Below are 24,942 nucleotides of genomic sequence, written 5' to 3'. Positions count from 1 at the left end.
AACCAATGAGAAATCATCCTGAAATTTCCTGGTTCCTCTAAATTGTTCAGTGATAAAGTTTGGCTGACATGGGTTACCATCATTGACCTCTGCAGTATTGTACTAAACATGCCTGAATGAGTTTACTGGTCAATACTGCAGCTTAAGCTGACCAGACTTCTTAATGGAGAATTGCATTATTAAAATGTAATAGAAAGGAAAACAGAACAATGAATACATGCTAAATTAATAAAGAAACATCAGAGAAAGCAATCATTTTCATAAAACCACAATACCTAATTCCCTGCAACATTTCCGCAAATAAATATAATAGTTTACATTCTATAATTAAGTACATATTTGGAAAGTTACATCACATATTACAAAATTTAATGAGAACATTTTAAGGCTAAATTCTAGGCAAATAGCTACATACACAGATGAAATACATATATGGGAGCAGTTTTACCTGGTTAACCTTTATCTGCTGCAATTTCCATTGAACTTACAGGTCTCCTCCTATCTCCAACTCTTTGACTGGACAGTGAAATGAGAAGCAGCACACTGATATGCTCATCTTTCTGTTGCTTTGCTTTCTCCACTTGTCAACATGCTTCTTGCACAGCAACCTTTTCCTGTTACTGGCATTTACTGGCAGGAGAAAAGTGACAGTTTTTTTTTACTGATTGCCAGTAAAAATACTGGTGGTTGACAACACTGGCCTGTGTCATTGTGAAGCTGTGTCACTATCTATTTCACATTTGCCATATCTTGCCTCATTAATAAATATATAACTTTTAGATACACTCTAGTATGATCCATTTGTTACCATCGTAACCCCTTTTTTCCTGGTGATCTGTACCGGGATATGCTGTGCTCAATATGGTTCCTGGTTACGGTAACAACACCCTATATGGTGAGTTATCTATGAGTGATTATTCCACCAGTGTGGACTAACTTTTTGACATGCCCATTGTTCTTGTTTGTTTTTTATGCCTGAACATTTGCATTTTCAGCAGGAGCTGAATGTCATGTATAAGATCAGAATTACTACCTGTATTATACATGACAGCTTTCTACTGTCAATGGTTGTTAAGGAAGCTGGTGGCTGCAGGCACCACCTAGTCCTTAAAAACTAATGACCTCATTTAGCCCTATTCACTTAGATGGCCAGGAATCCAAGTATGGTTAAGAGGAAAAGAAAGGCGTGTGTGGGTTCTCTATTTGGTTGATAGCAGGTTATATTGTTATTGTTAAAGGGGGCTTCCAGATTCCGATAAGCCCCCCGAAGATCCCCATAACAACCAAGGAAGGGTTGTGGGGAAGAGGTCTTGTCCTTTTGCATTAGGTCCCCCTTATCAGTCAATGCCAGATTTGATGGGAACCACTTCACAGGCAAGTTTTGAGAATTCCCTAGGCATGTTATTTACTGGAGTTTTGCATGTTTAATATTTCCCTTTAAGCATTACTTTGGAATGTAATTTGTTGGACAATCGCTTGCCTATTAGCCCAGAAAAATGGCCAGAGCTGATTTTAGAATTTGGCTCCCATTGACTTCAGTGGGGTTCAGATTTGGCACCAGAACTTTACTCATGTTTACTAAACTCTGCTCGAATTGAATCAAGATGTGCTCAGCTCATCCCTATTTGTGATCGTTGAATGCAAGCAGTTTTTAATCATATATCCTGCCAGCAGATGGAATGTTTGGCTCCTTTCCACATGTTTTTCAGTTGCTTTACTCCTCCTGTTGAAAAAAAAGTCTTTTTGCACATATAAAATTTAAACATGCAGTACAAGTGAATAAGAGACAGCAGTGACTTATACCCATCTCTCTCCCTCCATCCCTCCTACATCTTTGTCTGAAGTTCCAATGAGACATCATGGCTGAAAGAAAGTATCTAATCATTATTCTCTCTCTTCAGAAAACATTGGCTGCACAGTGAGTTTCCACAGACTTGAAATTTGCAGGTGTACTCAAACATTAGTGATGGATATGGGACCATTCAAGGACTCTCTGCACAGGCACAGCCACAACTTTTGAAGATTTCTGGGGGAGTAGAGGTAACACGGAAGAAAGCTACTGCTGTTATTGAGAGGTAGGTAAGCATCTGGGTGTGAGTTTGTGGTGTGTGTATGTAGTATGAGAGGGAATATTTTATGTTAGATTAGGTTAGTAGGGTAGGGAAAGTGGGATATTTTGGGAGCAGGAGTTAACAGAGTAATTATCTGTCCTGAAGAATATTCTGTTGCAGAGTTCGCAGTTGGGCACATGTATATACAGTGCCTTGAAAAAAAGTATTCATACCCCTTAAAAATTTCCACATTTTGTCATGTTACAACAAAAAGCATAAATGTAAAGTATTTTATTGGGATTTTATGTGATAGGCCAACACAAAGTGGCACATAATTGTGAAGTTGAAGGCAAATTATACATTGGTTAACATTTTTTTTTTTTTTTTACAAATAAATATCTGAAAAGTGTGGCATGCTTTTGTATTCAGTGGAACCAATTGCCTTCAGAAGTCACCTAATTAGTAAATAGCGTCCACCTGTGTGTAATTTAATCTAAGTATAAATACAGCTGTTCTGTGAAGTCCTCAGAGGTTTGTTACAGAACATTAGTGAACAAATAACACCATAAAGGCCAAGGAACACACCAGGCAGGTCAGGGATAAAGTTGTGGAGAAGTTTAAAGCAGGGTTAGGTTATTAAAAATTTCCAAAGCTTTGAACATCTCACGGAGCACTGTTCAATCCATCATCAGTAAATTGAAAGAGCATGGCCGTCCACCTAAATTGACAGGCTGGGCAAGGAGAGCATTAATCAGAGAAGCAGCCAAGAGGCCTATGGTAACTCTGGAGGAGCTGCAGAGATCCACAGCTCAGGTGGGAGAATCTGTCCACAGGACAACTATTAGTCATGCACTCCAAAAATCTGGCCTTCATGGAAGAGAGGCAAGAAGAATTCCGTTGTTAAAAGAAAGCCATAAAAAGTCCTGTTTGCGGTTTGCAAGAAGCCATGTGGAGGACACAGCAAACATGTTGAAAAAGGTGCTCTGGTCAATTGAGACCAGAAATTAACTTTTTGCTATGTGTGAAAACAAAAACACTGCACATCACTTAACACACCAGCTCCACCGTGAAACATGGTGGTGGCAGCATCATGTTGTGGGGATGCTTTTCTTCAGCAAGGAAGCTGGTCAGAGTTGATAGGAAGATTGATTGCCAAATACAGGGCAATGTTATAAGAAAACCTGTTAAGAGTCTGCAAAAGACTTGAGACTGGGGTGGAGGTTCACCTTCCAGCAGGACAACGTCTGACTTTTTCCGTCGACTTTTTTTTTTTTCACAGTTAAAATTTCAATTTATTGATAAAAGAACAAGCATGTTACAAGACAGAAAAGCAGATGGTAGTTGTTACAGTACATAAAATGATAGAGAGGTTACAAAGACCTAGGCGTTGAGTATAATCACAATTGAAATTGGGTTTGAGAACAGAAATAACATTCATCAGTTTAATCGAGTCAGAATGGCCTTCCAACAAAATACACCGGGCACGGGAAGGGGAGTAGACAGGAGGGGGGGAGGGGGGAGGGGGAGGGAGGAAGCGGAGGGCAGCCAAGGCGAAGGAAGGGAAAGGTCTAGCCCTGTTGTTTAAGTACAACACTCAAAGCCTTCAAACTGTCCAAGTCAACCAAATACCATCAAACTTTTTGGGACACTTTCTATTCAGATAGGTCATTTTATACAGCGGAAGAACATTGTTAATAGTATCCTCCCAAAGAGTCATCGTGGGGGGATGCAGACTTTCATTTAAGAATAGATTTTTTTGCATAGTAAAGTAAGAAAGCAATCAGGAGTTTAGTATATTGTGGCCTTTGATCATCTTCCTGTATTCCAAGCAGTGCAAGCTCTGGAGACTGAACTAATGATATCCCGAGGTGCTCATTAATAGCTTCAAACACCGCAGCCCAGAACTGAGCCACTCCAGGACAGCTCTAGAACATATGGTAATATGTCCCTACATCTTGTCGACACCTATTACAGAGGGGATCCCTCAGGGGGTGCAGTCTGTGCAGCCACTGCGGGGTGTAGTAAACCCTATGAAGAAATTTGGCCTGTATCACCTTATCCCTAGAAGAGATAACCAACCCAAAGCCGTCTTCAAAACAGTCATTCCAATCCTCCCTCTCTAGTGTGGGGATATCAGTCCTCCAGGCCTCCCACAGCCTCTCCAGCCTGGGAGAGTCCAAACTGAGCAGTGCCATATAGAGGGAGGAGAGAGGCTTGGAAAGTGATTCTTGAGTCAAAAGCTCCTCTATGGGGTCCATGGAAAGGACGATAGGTCCCAGAAACTGTGCTCTTGCTGCATGGCGCAATTGGTGATATCAAAAATACATCCATCTGGGCAGATTAAATTTGGTTGAGAGGCCTTGTAAGTCATTAGCGTCCCTGCTGGCATGATATCTCGCAGAGACTTCACCTCATACTTTGCCCAGACTTGTGGGTCCGAGATTGTACAGAAGTGTGGAAGGTTAGGATTACCCCATAGAGGTTGAAAAGGTAACCACAGGTTTGGTTTATGAAACCTCTTCCTAGCAACCACCCACACTCTGAGCGCCGTCCTAGTCAGAAGCGGGAGATCGGCGTATGCTCCAGAGCCCCTATACACTAGGTTTCCAAGGTCACCGCAGCATTGGCCCTGGAGCGGACGAACCACCAGTGGACAGAAACCAAAATGGCCGCCCAATAGTATACCCGAAAATTGGGCAATGCCAATCCCCCGCACCTCACAGGAAGACATAGGGTGAATCGTGCCAATCGGGGAGTGGACCCCCCCAAATAAAGGTCCCAGTACAGCTGTCAAGTTCTTTAAAGAATATGCTCGGAATCCACACTGGGGAATTTCTAAATAGATAACTAAACTTGGGGAGAAAAACCATTTTAATTAGGTTAATACGCCCTAACAAATTAAGTGGGAGAGTCCCCCAGGAGGCACATCTAGCTCTCAGCTGCAGTAACACGGGGCACAGATTGAGCTCATAAAAATCCAAGGTTTCTTGACTCACCTGAATTCCCAGGTATTTAAAACCAGTAACCCACTGTAGTTGGGTGGTGGCCGCAGTGGCCCGCGGCATGGGGTCTAGGGGAAAAAGTACAGACTTTGTCCAATTTATTCAGGCCCCCGAGAAGCAGCCAAACTAGTCAAAGAGCTCCAGAGCAGCCTGCAGGGAGGAGTCCGCGTCATGTAAATACAACAGGGCAACGTCGGCGTATAATGACACCTTCTCCTCCAAGGGGCCGATCCGCAATCCCTCCACCCCCCCGGTACGCCCTAAGTAGGATATCCAGTGGTTCCAGCGCCAGGGAAAAAAGGGAGGGAGAAAGGGGGCATCCCTGGTGCATGCCACGTTGGAGAGGAAACCGCTCGGAAATCCCACCATTGGTTCGTATACAACCATTAGAGTAATTACAGCCAGCGCAAAAATTGATGGCCAAAATCATATCTACCCAGTACCTCCCAAAGGTAGCCCCACTCAGCCGAGTCAAATGCCTTTTCGGCATCCAGAGAGGCAATGACTCTGGTTCCAGCATTATCATGGGGAATGGACAGGTTGAGATGAAGCCTTCTCAGATTGATATCAGTGCCCTTGCCGGGCATGAACCCCGTCTGATCCACATGGATGAGCTCATCCGGAACTTGTGCCAGGCGGTTGGCCAATATCTAGGCCAGCAGCTTTGCGTCAACATTAATTAAAGAAACCGGTCGATATGACGCACAGTCCTCAGGGTCCCTACCCGGTTTGGGCACCAACACAATTACAGCTTCGGACATGGATTTCATCGGGGCTCGTAAGGAGGACTCCTCCCTCATCCCGGACACTCCCAATATGAGTACTAGCAAATTGCCCTCGAGACAACCATGACAACAATTTGCCATTTTTATCTCCATACTCGAAAACTCGTTGGGCCATACTGAGCATTTTTTTTTTTTTTTGTCATCTCTATCCTATGAAGCTCAACTGCCCTAAGCGCATATTGCCAGGCCCCATAGTTGAGGGGGGTAAGAGCAGCAACATATCCAGCCTCCTTGTCACCGAGCTCACCCTCCAACTCCCCCAGCGACCGCACAGACTGCTTCCGGCTGTTAGTAATGCGGGAAATATATTCCCCCCTCAGCCATCCCTTAAAGGCGTCCCAAACCACCAATGGCTCTGTGGAGTCAGTATTTTCAAGCCAATAATAATAACTGCCCTGACAGTCTCCATATTTTCCGCTCAGCAATGGGCACCAATAGCACAGTAATCATAAGAGGGGCATGATCAGAGATGCCTCTAGGGAGGATTTGCACCTTCAATACCCGCTGCAGCACCGCCCGTGTAACAAACCCCAGGTCAATGCGAGAGAGGGTCCGAAAAGTGGTTGAATGACAAGTGTACATTCTTTCAGAGGGGTTATAATGACGCCAGGCGTCAATTAGCTCAAAAGTATCAGCCCACTGCATGAGATCAGGTGCTCTTCGGCTCGACTGATGGAGCCTGTCTAGAGCCGGACACGGAACCAAATTAAAGTCCCCCAACAACATGACATTCGGCGTTTCATATTGTATGACCAACCGCATACTATCATACAAAAGAGAAGTATCCGCAGGAGGTGGAAGATATAGTCCCATGATCACATATTCTGTATTGGCAATTGTGAGGTGCATAATAATATATCTTCCGCCTAAGTCAGTCTTAATATTTTGGAGCTGAAAGGGGAGAGATCTGTGAACTAATATGCTAACCCCCCAGGAATAACTAGAATATGTAGCATGATAATGTGAACTCACCCAGGCTCTCCTGAGTCCAAAGACCCGAGAACCCACAAGGTGAGTCTCCTGTAATATACAAATTTGGGGGGCGTACTTTTTTAGATAATTAAAAACCAGGGAACGTTTAACTGCTGAATTTAATCCCCGGACGTTCCAGGAGAGTACTGAAAAATAAGCCATAATGGATGTAAGAAAGGCAGGTGTCCCAGGAATCAACACACCAGTACCCCATCCCCGGGGGCAAGGTAACTACCCAAGCGGAAGACCAACTGTCACTGCAAGTAGTAACAAAAAGGCATGAAATTCCTGTGATGCATATTCTTTTACCATACCTGAAAACATTAGATATTAGTGTAAAAAAAAAACGTGAAAAATAAAACCAAACCAAAACCAACAAGGGCCAGCAACAGGTGCCCACACCACAGATCCCCCAAACTGGAAACGTGCATGAATCCCCAAACCCCAGTCCTTCAGAGTAACCTACTCAGGGAGCCATGCCTCAGTCAACAAGGGAGAGTCAGCCACCCCTCCACATCAAATGCACAGAGGGGGACCACAATCCAAGCAAACAAGGGGCACATAACTTCCCAGCAGGAGATGCTAGAGAACTAGCTATTAACCAGTCATATATTAGCACATTAGTTCAAATCACCTGGGCTAGCCAGGGGCACAAAGCTTAGAAAGGCTAGGTGCATGGTAACCTGGAACTGTTCAGGATATTAGTCATAGTAAGGTATGTCCTCAAAACACATATGAGAACAGTCACCTACCACTGCGGTGTTTCCAGAGCCACTGTAGTAGGTAAACATGTATGACCCGGTATCCCAGGGCCCCCTCATTGATCAGGGAGGCAGCGCCAATTCCAGGGGCCAACAGGGAATACAGAGCATGTAAAAACAGCATAATCTCTGCCCCCCAGATCTAAACACACGGAACAAATGGGTGCCTCCAGCAAACAGACATTTAAAGATCAGGATCCACTCATTTCAGGGAAGGCAGCGACTCCCACCACGAGGTAGCCTCCCTGGGATTGGTGAAAAACCGAACCGTCTCACCATCGACCACTCTCAGCTTTGGCGGAAAAAGGATGCTGTACTTAATTCCTTTCACCCTCATGGCCGCCTTGACAGCATCGAAGGATCTTCGCTGCTTCTGGGTCTCCACAGTATAATCAGGGAACAGGAGCAGCTTAGAATTTTGGTAAGAGATCTCCCTCGTCACTCGTGCAGCCCGTAGAAGCTCATCCTGGTCCCTGAAGTTTAACAGGCGCAGGATCAGTGTGCGAGGGGGGGAACCAGCCGGTCCCCGCTGTGGCGGGGCTCTGTGCGCCCTCTCGATGGTGAAGTATGGGGACAGCTGGGCCCTGGGAAGCAGGGAGTGCAGGAGGTCCTCCACAAAGGTAGCCGGGTTCTGTCCCTCTGCTCCCTCCACGAGTCCCACTATCCACAGATTGTTTTGCCTGCTGCGGTTTTCGGTGTCCTCGGCGCGATATTCAAGGACCTTAACTTTTTTTTGCAGGGTCCGAATCGCCACCGAGTGCTCCTCCGCAGTATCTTCCACGTGACCAACCCGCTGTTCAGCAGCCCCCAGACACCACGGATCTTGTCTAAGTCTTGTCTGATCAAGCCGACATCAGTCTGGACAGAATATAAACAAAAAAGTCAGTGCTACTACCCATACATCACATAGAAAGCAGAGATCCCAGGTGCTCGATCCACAGTCGCTGGCTAGGTAGTAGGTGAGTAGGTAAATGAGGAAAAGATGATCCGCACTCCGGTGATTGCTCTTAAGAAGTATAATATTTATTGACAAGCCACAGTGACCAAACGCAAATAAGAACAGTTGACGCGTTTCAGCCTATAAGGCCTTAGTTATAACCACATTACAAACATGAAACTTTGAAAATAAATAGTAGCTCCAAGGATCACTGGCTCCACCCATTGATTGTCTTAATTGACTACAGGCAATTATCCAAAAAAGGGGAATCAGCTATACTGCATATTGAGAGATCCATATGTATGCCACTATTTGTTACACAACTTAGAGTGATAATAAGTACATGTGTGCACACACTCATGCACATATACATGATTAAAACACACCATGAAATACAAAAGACATTAAATACAAAAAATGAAATAAAAATAATAATTCAGGTATGTGAAAAAGACACTAGAGGAGGAAAAGAGAGAAAGAGAGAGGAGGCTCTGGGGAGAGGCATGTTTAATGTAAGTGCAAATCCAGATCCCACCTCAGGTTTAACCCCTAAGGCGATCTAGTTTTTAATCTAAAAATCCACCATGCTTCTCTCCCCAGTAGCCTTCTCTCCCTGTCACCTCCTCTGGGCGAGTGAGACAACCGTTCTATTCCTCTAAAGCGGAAAGAGGAGAGATTGCCCTGGTGACATTCCCTAAAGTGACGTGTTGCATTCAAATATTTCTAGCATTTGGGTTATTTGTGTCACAGTAATGTTCCCCTATACGGGCTCTCAAAGGACGTGTGGTACAGCCTACATATTGGAGGCTGCATGCAATACAGGTGATCAGGTAAATTACATAGTTTGTGCCACAGTTCCCCCAGACGCCACGGATCTTGTCTAAGTCTTGTCTGATCAAGCCAACATTGGTCTGGACAGCCTCTATTGTCCCAGACAAGGCAGTTTGGCATGCCGATATCACCGCCATCAGCTCAGGAATGCCAGGGAGAGATGGAAAGACAGTCTTCTCAGGCGCCGTCTGGGTGGCCATATTGGAATGGCCGCGCGGGCTTCCTGCTCCGTGCAATGTGAGAGCTTCAGGCACAGGTACAGTCGGGGGAAAATGGAGCTTCTTACCGCTCTTCGGTCCGGAGGAGGATCGGGACAGCATAGAGGGTCAGAACACCCAGCTCAGGGTCAATCAGTCCAGGCAGGAGAGAATATCAGTATAAGTCTCTAGCAGAGCTCCGGGAACCACTTCTGCTCAAGCTGACATCTTGGACACGCCCCCCAATTCAGATGGACTTAGATAGAGAACGTGTTCTATATTTTTCCTATGGAACAAATTCCTATCGGGAAAACCGCTCGTCTGTATGCTGCTCCGACGTACCAAAAATGATGCATGCTCTGAAGCAAGTACGAGATGTTGTACGTGTTGTACATCACTGCGTTCTTGGCGGTCGGAGTTTGGTGTGACCGCGTGTATGCAAGAATTCCATCGGAGAAACCTTCAGAGTTTATTCCGACGGCAAAACCACTCGCGTGTACGCGGCATCAGAATGGCCCAGTCCAAATTCCAAACTGTTAAATCATGTAAAAAAATGCAGCGCATATATATATATATATATATATATATATATATATATATATACAGTGCCAGTGTTATTCATCCCCCTTGGCATTTTTCATGTTTTTTTGTTGCCTCACAACCTGGAATTAACATGGGTTGTTTGAAGATTGTTTGAAGATTTGCATCATTTAATTTACAGAGAACATGCCCACAACTTTAAAGATATATATTTTTTTATTGTGAAGCAAACAAATAGGACAAAATAACAGAAAAAGTCAATGTGCATAACTATTCACCCCCCTAAAGTCAATACTTTGTAGAGCCACCTTTTGCGGCTATCACAGCTCCAAGTCGCTTTGGATAAGTCTCTATGAGCTTGTCACATCTTACCACTGGGATTTTTCCTTATTTCTCCTTGCAAAACTGCTCCAGCTTCTTCAAGTTGTATGATTTGTGATTGTGAACAGCAATCTTTCCACAGACCACAGATTTTCTATTGGATTGAGGTCTGGGCTTTGACTAGGCCATTCCAACACAATTACCTGTTTCCCTTAAACCACTCAAGTGTTGCTTAAGCAGTGTGTTTGGGGTCATTGTCCTGCTGGAAGGTGAACCTCGGTCCTAGCCTCAAATCACACACATAGTTGTACAGGTTTTGCTCAAGAATATCCCTGTATTTAGCACCATCCATCTTTCCCACAACTCTGATCAGTTTCCTTGTCCCGACTGCTGAAAAACATCCCCACAGCATGATGCTGTCAACACCACGTTTCACTATGGGGGTGGTGTTCTTTGGGTGATGTGATGTGTTGGGTTTGCGCCAGACATAGCGTTTTCTTTGATGGCCAAAAAGTTCAATTTTAGTCTCATCAGACCAGAGCACCTTCCGCCATACATTTTGGGAGTCTCTCACATGCCTTTTCGCAAACTCAAAAGGTGCCTTTTTGTTTTTTGCTGAAAGTAATGGCATTCTTTTGAACACTCTGCCATAAAGCCCAACTCTACGGAGCATACGGCTTTTTGTCGTCCTATGTACAGATACTCCAGTCTCTGCTGTGGAACTCTGCAGCTCATCCAGGGTTACCTTAGGTCTCTGTGCTGCCTCTCTGATTAATGCCCTCCTTTCTCAGCCCATGAGTTTTGGTGTGCGGCCGTCTCTTGGCAGGATTGCTGTTGTGCCATGTTCTTTCCATTTGGTTATGATAGATTTGATGGTGCTCCTAGGGATCATCAAAGATTTGGATATTTTTTATAACCTAACCTTGACTTGTACTTCTCAACATCATTGTCCCTTACTTTTTTAGAGAGTTCCTTGGTCTTCATGGCAGTGTTTGGTTAGTTGTGCCTCTTGCTTAGGTGTTGCAGACTCTGGGGCCTTTCAAAAAGGTATGTTTTTGTAATGACAGATCATGTGACACTTAGATTGCACACAGGTGGACATCATTTCACTACTTATGTGACTTCTGAAGGTAATTGGTTGCACCAGAGCTTTTTATGGGCTTCATAAGAAAGGGGGTGAATACATACGCACATACCAATTATCATTTTTTTATTTCTGAAAAATAGTTTTATGTATATATTTTTCTAATTTTACTTCACCAACTTAGACTATTGTGTTCTGATCCATCACATATAATTCAGATTAAAAAAACATTGAACTAAAGGCTGTAATGCAACAAAATAGGTAAAAAGCCAAAGGGGGTGAATACTTTTGCAAGGCACTGTATATATAAGATGACAATATATAATAATGACAATGTATGCTGTTACCAGTAAAACACACACACATATAAAAATAGTCCACCAAGTGAAAAAATGGTGTGAATGTAAATATAAAATGATGTCCACCAAGAAAAAAATGATGAATAATAAAATTTGGAAAGTCCTGGTATCAGTGAATAATATCAGAAAAATAAACGTCTAAAAAGCGACCTCTGCCAACATTACTGCGTCTCTTCATGTCCTTCTATGAGCTCTGTATGCACTTCCTAAACGTGAGTGTTCCATTGTTACTTTTTTAAATAAATGCAATTTTTAAACGATATCACACTATGTGGGACCTCTCTTTGATTTTTGGTTTCAACGTGTGAGCAAAGAATACCCGCTGGCTTTCCTTCCTTCCATTTTGAACCTCATGTGCCTATATGTTGTGGATTTGATGTTAACCAGCACTATTCAAAGATCTGTCCAGGAGTTCTGATGGTTTTCCATATACGGTGTTTATCGCCATAAGCCTCTTTGACTTAAGAGGTCTAAGCCCCTTTAAGTCCATTTCTAAGTCCCTTTATGTCCATTACCTCCGGTAAGCCTTCAAGCAATTGGTGGTGGTGTCTTCTACAAGATTCTCCTCACCAAGTCTCTTCACATTTGATGTCACTTATCTTATCGATGCTTTTTAGACGTTTATATTTCTGATATTATTCACTGATACCAGGACTTTTAGAATTTTATTATTCATCATTTCTTTACTTGGTGGATATCATTTTACATTTACATTCACAACATTTTTTTACTTGGTGGACTATTTTTATATTTCAGTGTGTGTTTTACTGGTCACAGCATACATTGTCATTATTATATATTGTCATCTTTTATATATAAGTGCTGCATTTTATTACATGATTTAACATTTTGCTGTTGTCTCTGGCCCTGCTGGCTGCTGTATATATATATATATATATATATATATATATATATATATATATATATATATATATATATATACTTCTTCTTTCACAGCGTGATAATCCCCCCCCCCCCCCACCCCCCACCCCCCACTCCAAACTGCTGCCTAGTTTCTGTGAATATGTGCATACACCTCAATCATTGTAGCAGTATGGACATGTACATATCTAGATCTGAGAGATCTTACACAAAAGAGGTAGTTCCATCCGCAATACACATTTATTGATAGGGTTACATAATATATACAAATTACACTCCGGACAGTATTTACAACACAATGTACAGTGTAGGTCCCCTGGCTTACATGATATTTACAAATTACCCACAGCAACCATATTTACAATGCAAGATAAGATGCAAGTATAGCGTTAGATTACCTGTTAACTTCAGGTTGGCCCATGATGACTGCTGTCTGTACCCACATCAAAGAGGGACTTTGGTGTGGGGTGCCGATGCTCGTGACCGGTGGTCACGATGACCGTTGGCCACGAGCGATCGTTGGCCACGAGCGATCACAGGCATGAGAGGCAGAACATGGACGTGTGTGTGTGTAAACACACACATCCCAGTTCTGTGAGGAGAGAGAGATCGTGAGTTCCTACGAGCTAGGAACCATGATCTGTCATCTCCTATAGTCAGTCCAATCCCCCACAGTTTTAACTCACACATAGGGAACACAGTTAACCCCTTGATTGCCCTCTAGTGCTAACCAGCACTGATTGATGTATAAATGCCAATGGTCCCAAAAATGTGTCAAAAGTGTCCGATATGTCCGTCACAATGTCGAAGTCCCGATAAAAATCGCAGATCGCCGCCATTACTAGTGAAAAAAATAATAACAAAAATGCCATAAATCTATTCCCTATTGTGTAGACGCTATAACTTTTGCGCAAACCAATCAATATAGGCTTTTGGGGATTTTTATTACCAAAAATATGTAGAAGAATACATATTGGCCTAAACTGAGGAAAAAATTAGCTTTTTTTAAAAAAATGGGGCTATTTATTAAAGCAAAAGGTACAAAATATTGTGTTTTTTTAAAAAGTGTTGCTCCTTTTTTGTTTATAGCACAAAAAAATAAAAACCGCAGAGATGATCAAATACCACCAAAAAAAGCTCTATTTGTGGGAAAAAAAAGACGTCAATTTTGTTAAGGTACAGCGTTGCACTTCCGCGCAATTGTCAGTTAAAGCAAATTCTTCCGGGGCTGAAGTGGTTAAATGAGCTTTGGCTGGCAAAACCCTTTATCGCAAGGATAGAGAGGGTAAAAAGGGGGGAGGGGTATGCCTATATATCAAGAATAATGTAAAAGTGAATGTGAGAGATGACATCACTAAGGGAGCTAGGGAGGAGGTGGAATCCTTATGGGTAGAGCTCCAAAGGGATGAAACTAAGATGAAAATAATACTGGGAGTATGCTATAGGCCCCCTAACCTGAGGGAGGAAGGGGAGACAGATCTCCTATCACAATTTGGATTAGCAGCAAGGATGGGAAATGTTATCATAATGGGGGATTTTAATTATCCAGACATAGACTGGGCAGAGAGAACTGCACATTCATCTAAGGTTCCTAAATGTCTTGCAGGAAAATTTTATGGGTCAGATGGTAGACGCACCAACTAGAAATAAAGCGTTACTGGATCTACTGATTACCAACAATACAGACCTGATCACGGATGTGGAAACATGGGGAAATTTAGGTAACAGCGATCACAGGTCAATTGGCTTCAGTATAAATCACACAAATAGGAAACATAAGGGGAATACAGAGACACTGAATTTCAAAAGGGCCAACTTCCCTAAACTACAAACCTTGCTAGAAGGTATAAATTGGGATAAAATCTTAGGAACAAAGAACACAGAGGAGAGATGGGTTTGCTTTAAGAGCATATTAAATAAGGGCATTAGCCAATGCAAAAGTCCTGGATGGCTTAACTCCAATGTAAAAATGCATATAAAGGAGAAGGCCTTCAAAAAAATACAAGGTTGAGGGATAATCATCAGCATTCAGACTTTATAAAGAATGCAACAAGAAATGTAAGGGTGCAATAAGGACGGCTAAGATAGAACATGAAAGACAAATAGCGGAGGAGAGCAAAATAAAAACAGTAAAAAATGGAGGACAGACCATATTGGCCCCATTAAGAATGAGGAAGGACATCTGGTTACAAAGGATGGGGAGATGGTGAAGCTATTGAATTTATTCTTCTCCGCAGTCTTCACAAGGGAATTGGGGGGCTTCAGTAACCAAAACTGCAGTGTTTATCCTCATGACACATCACAGGAAGCACCTCCATGGTTAAAAGAGGACAGAATTAAAATTAGACTTGGGAAACCTAACATTACTAAATCACCAGAACCAGATAGCTTGCACCCGAGGTTACTTAGGGAACTCAGGTAAGTAATTGCCAGACCATTGTTTCTAATTTTTACTGACAGTTTACTGACTGGAATGGTACCAGCTGATTGGAGATAGGCCAATGTAGCACCAATGTTTAAAAAGGGCCCAAAATACATCCCTGGGAATTTCAGACCAGTTAGCCTAACATCAATAGTATGTAAACTCTTGGAGGGGATGATAAGGGACTATATACAATATTTTAGTAATGAGAACAGTATCATTAGCAGTAATCGTCATGGATTCATGAAGAATCATTGCCAAACCAATCTATTAACCTTCTAAAAGGAGGTGAGTTGCCATCTAGATAAAGGAAGGCCCGTAGACGTGATGTATCTGAATTTTGCAAAACCATTTGACACAGTTCCTCATAAACGTTTACTGTATAGAATAAGGTCCATTGGATAGGGTGAGTACATGGATTGAAAACTGGCTACAAGGGCGAGTTCAGAGGGTGGTGATAAATGGGGAATACTCAGAATGGTCAGGGGTGGGTAGTGGGGTCCCCCCCAGGGTTCTGTGCTGGGACCAATCCTGTTTAATTTGTTCATAAATGACCTGGAGGATGGGGTAAACAGTTAAATCTCTGTATTTGCGGACGATACAAAGCTAAGTGGGGCAATAACTTCTCCGCAGGATGTGGAAAAATTGCAAAAAGATCTGAACAAATGAATGGGGTGGGCAACTACATGGCAAATGAGGTTCAATGTAGAAAAATGTAAAATAATGTATTTGGGTGGCAGAAATATTAATGCAATCTATACACTGGGTGGAGAACCTCTGGGGGAATCTAGGATGGAAAAGGACCTGGGGGTCCTAGTAGATGATAGGCTCAGCAATGGCATGCAATGACAAGCTGCTGCTAACAAAACAAACAGAATATTGGCATGCATTAAAAAGAGGATTAATTCCAGAGATAAAATGATAATTCTCCTGCTCTACAAGACACTGGTCCGGCCTCACCTAGAGTATACTGTCCAGTTCTGGGCATCGGTCCTCAGGAAGTATTACTGGAAATAGAGCGAACACAAAGAAGGGCAACAAATCTAATAAAGGGTCTGGAGGATATTAGTAATGAGGAAGGGTTGCGAGCACTGAACTTATTCCCTCTGGAGAAGAGACGCTTGAGAGGGGATATGATTTCAATATACAAATACCATACTGGTGACCCCAGAATAGGGATAAAACTTTTTTGCAGAAGGGAGTTTAAAAGGCTCGTAGCTACGATAGTTTCAAGAAACTATTAGATAAGCACCTGAATGACCGCAACATACAGGGATATACAATGTAATACTGACATATAATCACATACATAGGTTGGACTTGATGGACTTGTGTCTTTTTTCAACCTCACCTACTATGTAACTATGTAACTATATAAGTTTCTTTCTAAATGAAATATATTTTTAATTGCAATATTATTTACAGCTGTTAATGGAGATTTCACATAAACCCATTATGTAACAGTCGGCTCCTTGTGGCCAGTGAAAACTAAGGCCACACATAAAATAATGGTCTATGGGTAATTTCCTTTAATATTTGGAACTTTTGGATTTGCCTTCTGAAATAAAAACTCTTTGAAAAAAAAAAACTTTTAAACTCTCCATCTCTACAGTCCACATTTCTGGATCTCAGTATCGGCAGTCATCACTTGTTCTGGATGTAATAAGTCCATAAAAAATAATAAGAGACAAAACACACAAAACAGAAGAAAAAAAAAATCTTTGTTCTCAACAGTCCAATAACAGTAGTACGAAAGTCCATAATGCCAATCTGGGCATGTTGCCCTTGCTTCTGGGACAGCCTTCCACGGTGATTCCAGTTGGATACAACATACAGTAACAGCCTTTGGACCAGCTTTCCTGGCTTTCTGAGATTATACTTTATTAATGTGGACAAAGGTAGGGAAAGAAAAACACGGGTGCTTCTAAGACATGTGCATTCAAATGAATGCTTATCTTGTAATTCTGAATAGTAAGGACTTTTGATTAGAATTTCCATAGATATACTGCGACATAATAATGAGACCCTTCCCAGTAGACACGTGTAACCATTTGAATGGTTACGCCCTTCAGCCAGGTTATCTGATTTCCATCCCCCATCTTTCTTCCTCCATTGTCATATGCCTGCAAGTAACTCTGCCCCACCTTCTGTTGAATACCACTTTGTGTGTGTGTGACCCTTCAAGTCTCCAGGGGGATCTTATTGCCATCGCAAATCACCACTAACTCCTTTTACTGAAACTGTGTTCAGTTATACCAACCCTGATGGGCTGAAACCTTGGCTGGTGCCAAACATTTGTGCATATAGCTCCGTCCTTGGCTACCGTGTGTAGCTACTGTACGGGTCCTGCCTTTAGCAGGCTACAGAAGAGGTCATAACCTTAAGAGGTCTCAGTGCAGATTAGGCAGTGTCAACTAAGCAGACAAAATTAACTTGATTTCAGAATATGGATAAGTGTGATGTCACCAGTTACTTGTGGCTTCAGGAACAATCAAACTAAATTACTCTTAAGTACAATTGTACTATACTCCCTGCTATTTGCCAATCACTATGAGTCTCACAAGTCCCAGTATATCTATATGATATTCAAGCAATGCTTTTTGAATTTAGTTATGGCACAAAAAATTTTACCACAGATCACATATGATGACTGTCACATATTAGGACTGTAAAGAGAACTGTGTGTCAAATAAAGGTGATATAGGAAAGAAAGAAAAATAGTTAATATTAAAAGAAAAAAAAAAATGAAACTAAGAAAGTAAATAAAAAAGGTACACATTTAATGCTGCCTCAACATGAGATTTGTGATATCCCTGTCTCTTTAAATTGTTAAAGAGCACTGAATCTGTATTTAGTTAAAAAAGAAAACACAATTGAAATTGCTTCCAATTGTGTTTTCTATATAAAAGTCACTGCCCTCTCTCAGTAGTGCTTAACATATTAATTGATTCTCAGTGAAGATCAATTTGCAAGTCAAGCAGGCCACACAAAGTTGTATTAGAGAGAGGACAGAAACTCTCTTTATTGAAACAGACCACCAAAAAAATATATATTTTAGAATTTAGTTAGGCTTGACTACACTTAATTCTATTCAAGGCTTCTTCTTAGAATAAATATAAAAACTATGCTTTAAGGTCCTCTGTGTTTCAAAGTAATTTGCCCAGTCTGGGTCCGCTCTGGATTATCTGTCCATGTTTGTGTATTTACCCTAAAATACAAAACTCAAAAACTATTTAATAACACCTCACTCTACCTCTCTGAGAGGTTTCCAATGACTACACTAGTTGTGGATGCTTGGAACCGTCTTCCAGCAGAGATAATGAGTCCATCAACAGTAAGTACAGTCAAAAATGCACAGACACGATGTCTGTTGCCTGTGTTGGCAGGGGGGGCCGGTCTGCGTCCATGGGCCTCCTGGGAGCACCTTCATCAAATGGTCGCGGCGGAGGATGTTGCTGTCGGCCATGATGCAAGTACCAATCACTGAAGGGTTTTCCCAGCTGTCATGGTTCTTACGCTAGACATTTTATAATTCTCAGAGGCGCTACCCCCTCACATCTCCATATATTATGTTTATTCCAACCACTGCCTAAACTCTAACTACTTTAGAGTAAATTACAACGCTCTTTCCACCCCCACATTAGGGCGGACCCCTGTGTGGACACCTTAGTGTACATTAGGGGCCCATAGTTAGTCTAAGACAGAAACCGTTTATTTCCCTTACCCCATCCTTCCTCCCCTCCTCTTTCCCTCTCCCTTCTCTTCCCCCCCTCTGGTCTATTCTTTCAAATTCCTACCCTCTGCCTGTAGGGGTGTCTGCTGTTGGAACCCTCCCACACGCATAGCGACTTCCGTTCCCCTGCCAGAGGGCATGATGGATCACCTAAAGATTACCTCGCTAAACGTGCGTGGCCTTAATGTGCCAGAGAAGCGCTCGCAGCTCCTGACTGACCTGCGCAGGGGCAAAACTCATGTCGCTTTTCTACAGGAAACGCACTTCCGTGCAGACTCCATACCCAGGCTAACGAACGGGGCTTTCCCGGTGGCATATCATAGTGTCTCTCCGGTCTCCAAATCGAAGGGGGTTAGTATTATCCTGGCCAGGTCGGTTCCTTGGGTGTTTGAGGCACAGCGAGCGGACGAGCGGGGTCGTTTTCTTCTCCTAAAAGGAAGAGTGTCCGATCTGCGGGTTACCTTCGCGAACGTTTACTTTCCTAATGTTAATCACCCCCAATTTCTACGTAGGCTTCTCTCGGAGCTCCTGGAGTTCTCGGAGGGGATGCTTATTTTCGGAGGAGATCTTAATTTTGCCATGGATCCAGCCATGGATGTCTCGCGGGGAGCCTCCCATCTGTCCTACTCTTGCCTGAGGCGTCTCAAGGCAGACTTACACACCCTACAACTAGTTGACCCTTGGCGGCTGCTCCATAACCAAGATAGAGACTATACATTTTATTCTCAGGTGCACCACACCTACTCGCGGTTAGATTACCTATTGCTGTCACATAAAGATCTTGCCAAGGTAGTCTCTACATCCATTGATGTTATATCCTTCTCGGACCATGCCCCCATCCACTTGATCCTCCGGTTGGGGCCGGTGACTCGGTCTCCTCCCTCATGGCGACTAAACGAGGCATTGCTTCAATCGGAGGAAACACGGGCGGAGCTACTGCGGGCGCTGCAGGAGTACTTCTCCGTCAATGAGGGATCAGTCCCCAACCCCCTTGTGGTATGGGAGGCCCACAAGACGGTAGTGAGAGGGATATTAATCAAAATAGGGGCCCGTCTTAAACGGGACAGATTGAAACGCACGGAGGAACTAATTGCACTGATTCGTAAGCTGGAAAGTGCACACAAGGCTAGTCTTGCTCGCACAACCCTGCGGGAGCTGCAGAGGGCTCGGGAGGAGCTTTGCACCCTCCTCTTCCAGAAGACCAAACAGAAACTAGCATGGGCACGTCGTACCATGTTTGAGTATTCAAACAAACCGGGATCACTCCTGGCCAGAGCCCTGCAGGGCCCTCGCATGAAAACATACATCCCACACATACAGTCGTCTACAGGACAGAAGCTAAATACCTCCTCAGAAATGGCAGGGGAGTTCCGCTCCTTCTATACAGGCCTCTACAATCTGGACAGATTACAACCCACGGGTTCCCCTGGGGAGGGCAGGCACACTCCTCAATCTTACATAGCTGCCTCAGGCATGCCATCACTACCTGATGAGGTCAGGGAAGAACTAGACGAACCCTTGACTGTAGAAGAATTGGGAGTCGCCTTGGCCTCCTCGAAGCCAAAAAAGGCCCCTGGCCCTGATGGTCTAACCCCAGTGTACTACAAAACCTTCTTTGACCTGCTGGCGAAGCCCTTAGTTTCTGCCCTCAACACCCTCACGGAGGGAAATCTATTCCCCATAGACACCCTTAGGGCCTACATATCTCTCATCCCGAAAGAAGGTAAAGACCCACGACTTTGTGGGAACTATCGCCCAATTGCCCTTCTGAATTCGGATCTCAAGCTCTTCGCAAAAATTTTAGCCAATAGACTGCTCCCCCACATTCCGAATCTGATTCATAGAGACCAAGCTGGTTTTGTACCGCTACGTGAGCCAAGGGACAACACTATAAGAGTCATCAACCTGATACATTCGGCGAGAATCACCAAGCGGGCCCTTCTCCTGCTGTCAACAGATGCGGAGAAGGCCTTTGATCGCGTTGACTGGTCCTTCATCCGGGCAACTCTAGAGCACATAGGCCTTCGTTCCTCTATGTTACAGTGGATCCTCTCCTTATACACACACCCCACCGCGTCGGTCAGGGTAAACGAGACGAGATCGGACTTTTTTGACATCCGGAATGGCACGCGTCAGGGATGCCCTCTCTCCCCTCTGATCTTCATCCTGTCCCTAGAACCCCTTTTGTGCACGATAAGGGCAAACCCAGACATTCCAGGTTACCCGAAGCCCTCGGGATCCCACAAGGTGGCTGCTTTTGCAGATGACCTTATTTTCTTTCTAACAGAACCCCTTACCTCTCTCCCTAACCTGCTTGGTTCCCTTCGAGAATACGGCAATCTCTCATCGTTTCAGATCAACCTGACAAAATCCTCCATTCTCAACATAACGGTAGACAAGGGAAATGTCCAACGTTTACGCACGTCCTTTCCATTGAAATGGGCAACCAAGCACATACGTTATCTAGGAGTCGACATCACCTCAGACCCGGCTGAACTGTACGCGGCTAATTATACCCCTTTACTTCTACGCCTTAAAACTGATCTCCTACACTGGCACTCCTTGACGCTGACATGGTTTGGCAGATGCAGCGCCCTCAAAATGACTCTGCTACCAAGGGTGCTATACCTGTTACAGGCGCTTCCCATCCGACTATCGCCAGCGTTCTTTAAACAAATTGACTCCATGTTCCGGGCGTTTGTCTGGTCCCACCACAAACCTCGTGTTAGACTCCAACTCCTTCATCTAGCAAAAAGCAGGGGTGGGGTTGGTCTGCCGGACATAAAGGCATATTACAGAGCAGTCCACTTAACCAGGTTGGTGGACTGGCACTGTCATGCAGAGGCGAAGCACTGGGTCGCTATGGAGGGGGAGGACTCTGGGGGGACGGCCCTGAGCTGGCCCTGGATTGCCTCACCACTCCCAAAGGATCTGCTGGAGCACCCCACCTTGGGCAGCACCCTAACAGTGGTCAGAGATACTTTTCGGCGCACATCAGTGTCCCCGCAGCCATCTCCCATGGTTCCGATTTTAGGTAACCCGGAATTTTTGCCTGGAATTCAGAACCCACAACTCAAGCGACTGACAATGGGCACTAAATATCGCTTACACGACTTTTTGGGATCCAATGGCCAACTCTCCTTAGAAGCTGGAGCATTGGTGACAGACCCCCCTCTAGACTTTTGGAGCGGCCTCCAGCTGCGGAACTTCCTGCGCAGCTGTCTGAGGAAACCAGGCATTACCCGTAATCTAACTGAACTGGAACTCATTTGCCAGCGTAGGGAACCGATTCGACATTGTCTCTCACTGATGTACTCATCCCTAACCCAACCAGAAGAAGGGTACGTTCCTCAGTTCCTCTCCAAATGGGAGGCGGAGCTGGGAGTCCAATTCACTGGGGTGCAGAGACAAAAAATTCTCTACTTCGCCCAGAAATCCTCAATTGCCACTAGGGTTCAGGAAACCTGTTACAAAATCATGACACGCTGGTACAGAGTCCCTGCCATCCTGCATCGGTTCTTTCCTCAGGTGCCCAGCATATGTTGGCGCTGTGGCTCTGGGGAGGGGACGATGCTGCACATCTTCTGGTCCTGTCCCAAGCTTGCCCCATTCTGGCGCGGAGTGACACGCACGGTCGGACATCTTGCTGGTGTTTCCCTGGAGGACGATCCTGCAGCCTGCTTGCTCCATTTATCAGAACGACCCATTAAGAAGTATAAGACCTCTCTCACCATCCAACTTCTGAATGCCGCAAAGGCTTGCATCCCTCTTTGCTGGAGATCGGAGAGACCACCGACACTATCCACGTGGTTTGCTAAAGTAAACGAATTAAGGGATATGGAGGATCTCACAGCCACCCTGCACAATAGAGAGGAAATCTTTCGAGAGACCTGGAGATCCTGGCAGCACTTTACTTACACGGAAGCCTACCTTCAGGAAATAACACAATCTAGCTAACTCTGCAGGTTGGCACCATCTCTCAGGCAGAGGGCATCACCCTCTACTCTGTTCTTCTGCACCTCTACATTCTTTCTTTTTCTGTTTTCCTTGTACTAATCCACTCCTTCCCCCTTACCTCCCCGTCCTTCCCCCCCTCCTTCTGTTTTCCCCACCCTTCCCTACCCTGTTATATCTCTCTCCTACCCAGGGGGACACTAGTTTTTATACTACGTATCCTCGTGCTTGGGTTCTTCTCTGGCCCAGATATAAAGGAAATCTTGTAGATCATAACCTGTTCAATATATCCCAGGTATGGGTATCACAGCCTTTTAGCCCCCATATCACCAACTACAGAAAAAACATTGTATCTCACTGAGTGACAATGACTAGTAGACAAGGAAGTTAGACATTAGCCAAACAATTCAGAACCTTGAGCACCGCTCAGGTCTCATCCACTGGCAGGTTTGATAACTCGGGGAACCACCCCCACATACTTTAACTGTTGTGCTCGTTTTAATAACCGGATCTGTCGATCTTGTTGGTTTCTTTTTTATTTATTTTTTTTGACATAACTGTTTGCAATCATTTACCTGTATCACACCTACCTGTCTCTTACATTGTTATACAACAGATTATGTAACTGTCTGCACTTGCTCAGTGTCAAAATAAAGGAATTTAAAAAAAAAAATGCACAGACACACCCACATATCTATACCCTGACAAACAAAAAGTTATAGGAAAACTTGGTGGGTTTGTAAGTGCTTAAAGTCTAAGAAGACAACATGTAGACATAAAACCTTCACACATATTAACAGGACATGAGTCAATTTGGAAGGAAAAACAAAACACAACACATACTGAATCCATAAGATGCCATAAGTTGCAAAATAATGTATTATCATTTACTTCCCCAGTGTCAGAGTGAATGAAACTTCACTCCAAGCCCCAGGAAAGGGAAAAAAAGAAACAAAAACAAAATCCCTACAGTTTCTCAGAGTTATAGGGATCGAAATCTCATATCTGTGAACAGGTTCATTTATTTGAGAATAAACTTAAACTTGTAAAAAAAAAAGCTATAAATGTAAACTGGTACCAGTACTGAGCTCATTACAAACAGAAACAAAAATACAAAGCACAAGCGTTAATGTGATCACATTTCTTATTGATGGCCATCCAACAATAGTGTGTACACGCCCCTGAGAAAAAAAAAAATCTTTGTTTACACATAGTTCATACACATCCATTACATCACCCAGACACACACCTTAATTGAGAGTGAATCCCATACATTCTGGATATAAGAGCTTATGTAATTCCACATGAATTACTATGTGTTTCTGCGAACGGGAAAAAAAAAAATAAAACAACAACCAAGAACAAAAAAATAAAAATAAAGCAAGCGTAAGCTTCTGTACTAAGCAATACTTGTACCCTATATCTTTAAATATTTATGGCAGTCTTCTGATCCTTTGGGAAGATAAATGCCTGTATTAATAATAACCATGTTTGAATACCTAGCCTAATATAAGTTACCTTTGTTAGGTGTGTGTATTTATACATCTACATACATACACCTGCTTAATATGTAAATACTTTTTCATGAGCGTACTGCACCTGGAAAATATAACTTATAGACAAACGTTATTACCCTTTTCCTTTCTTTGACACACAAAGAAAGCAAACACTACCACATACGTTACATTTACATATTTACATTGGTATATGTTCACTGACATTCACACTTGGATCTGGTGAAAATAAATTAATTAGATCATAGACATCTGAATGACACATTAGATCTGGTATTTCTTTCACTGTTTCTACATTGCTTATATTTAAGTTTTGTTCCCAGTAAGGTGAAGCAGATAACAAAGATAGGTTGGGCCTCCCTCCTGTATTTTCTGTTTGAATGGAACAGACGGTTTTCTGTGGGACCTTAACAATTTGATCAAAAGATTGTTTTATATCTTTCAGTTCTTACCTACACTGTACCACATCTGCATGGCATGCTTCATATTTTACCTTTATAACATGTTGTGATATTTACATTATTTTATTGGTATTTTCCCAATTATGAATATGCAACTTTAGTAGTTCAATCTCATTTTCAAGAGAGGTAATTGTGG

This window comes from Aquarana catesbeiana, linkage group LG01, assembly GCF_042186555.1.
Source record: "Aquarana catesbeiana isolate 2022-GZ linkage group LG01, ASM4218655v1, whole genome shotgun sequence".
Classification (NCBI taxonomy): Eukaryota; Metazoa; Chordata; class Amphibia; order Anura; family Ranidae; genus Aquarana; species Aquarana catesbeiana.
Note: the sequence above shows the minus strand (reverse complement) of the source record.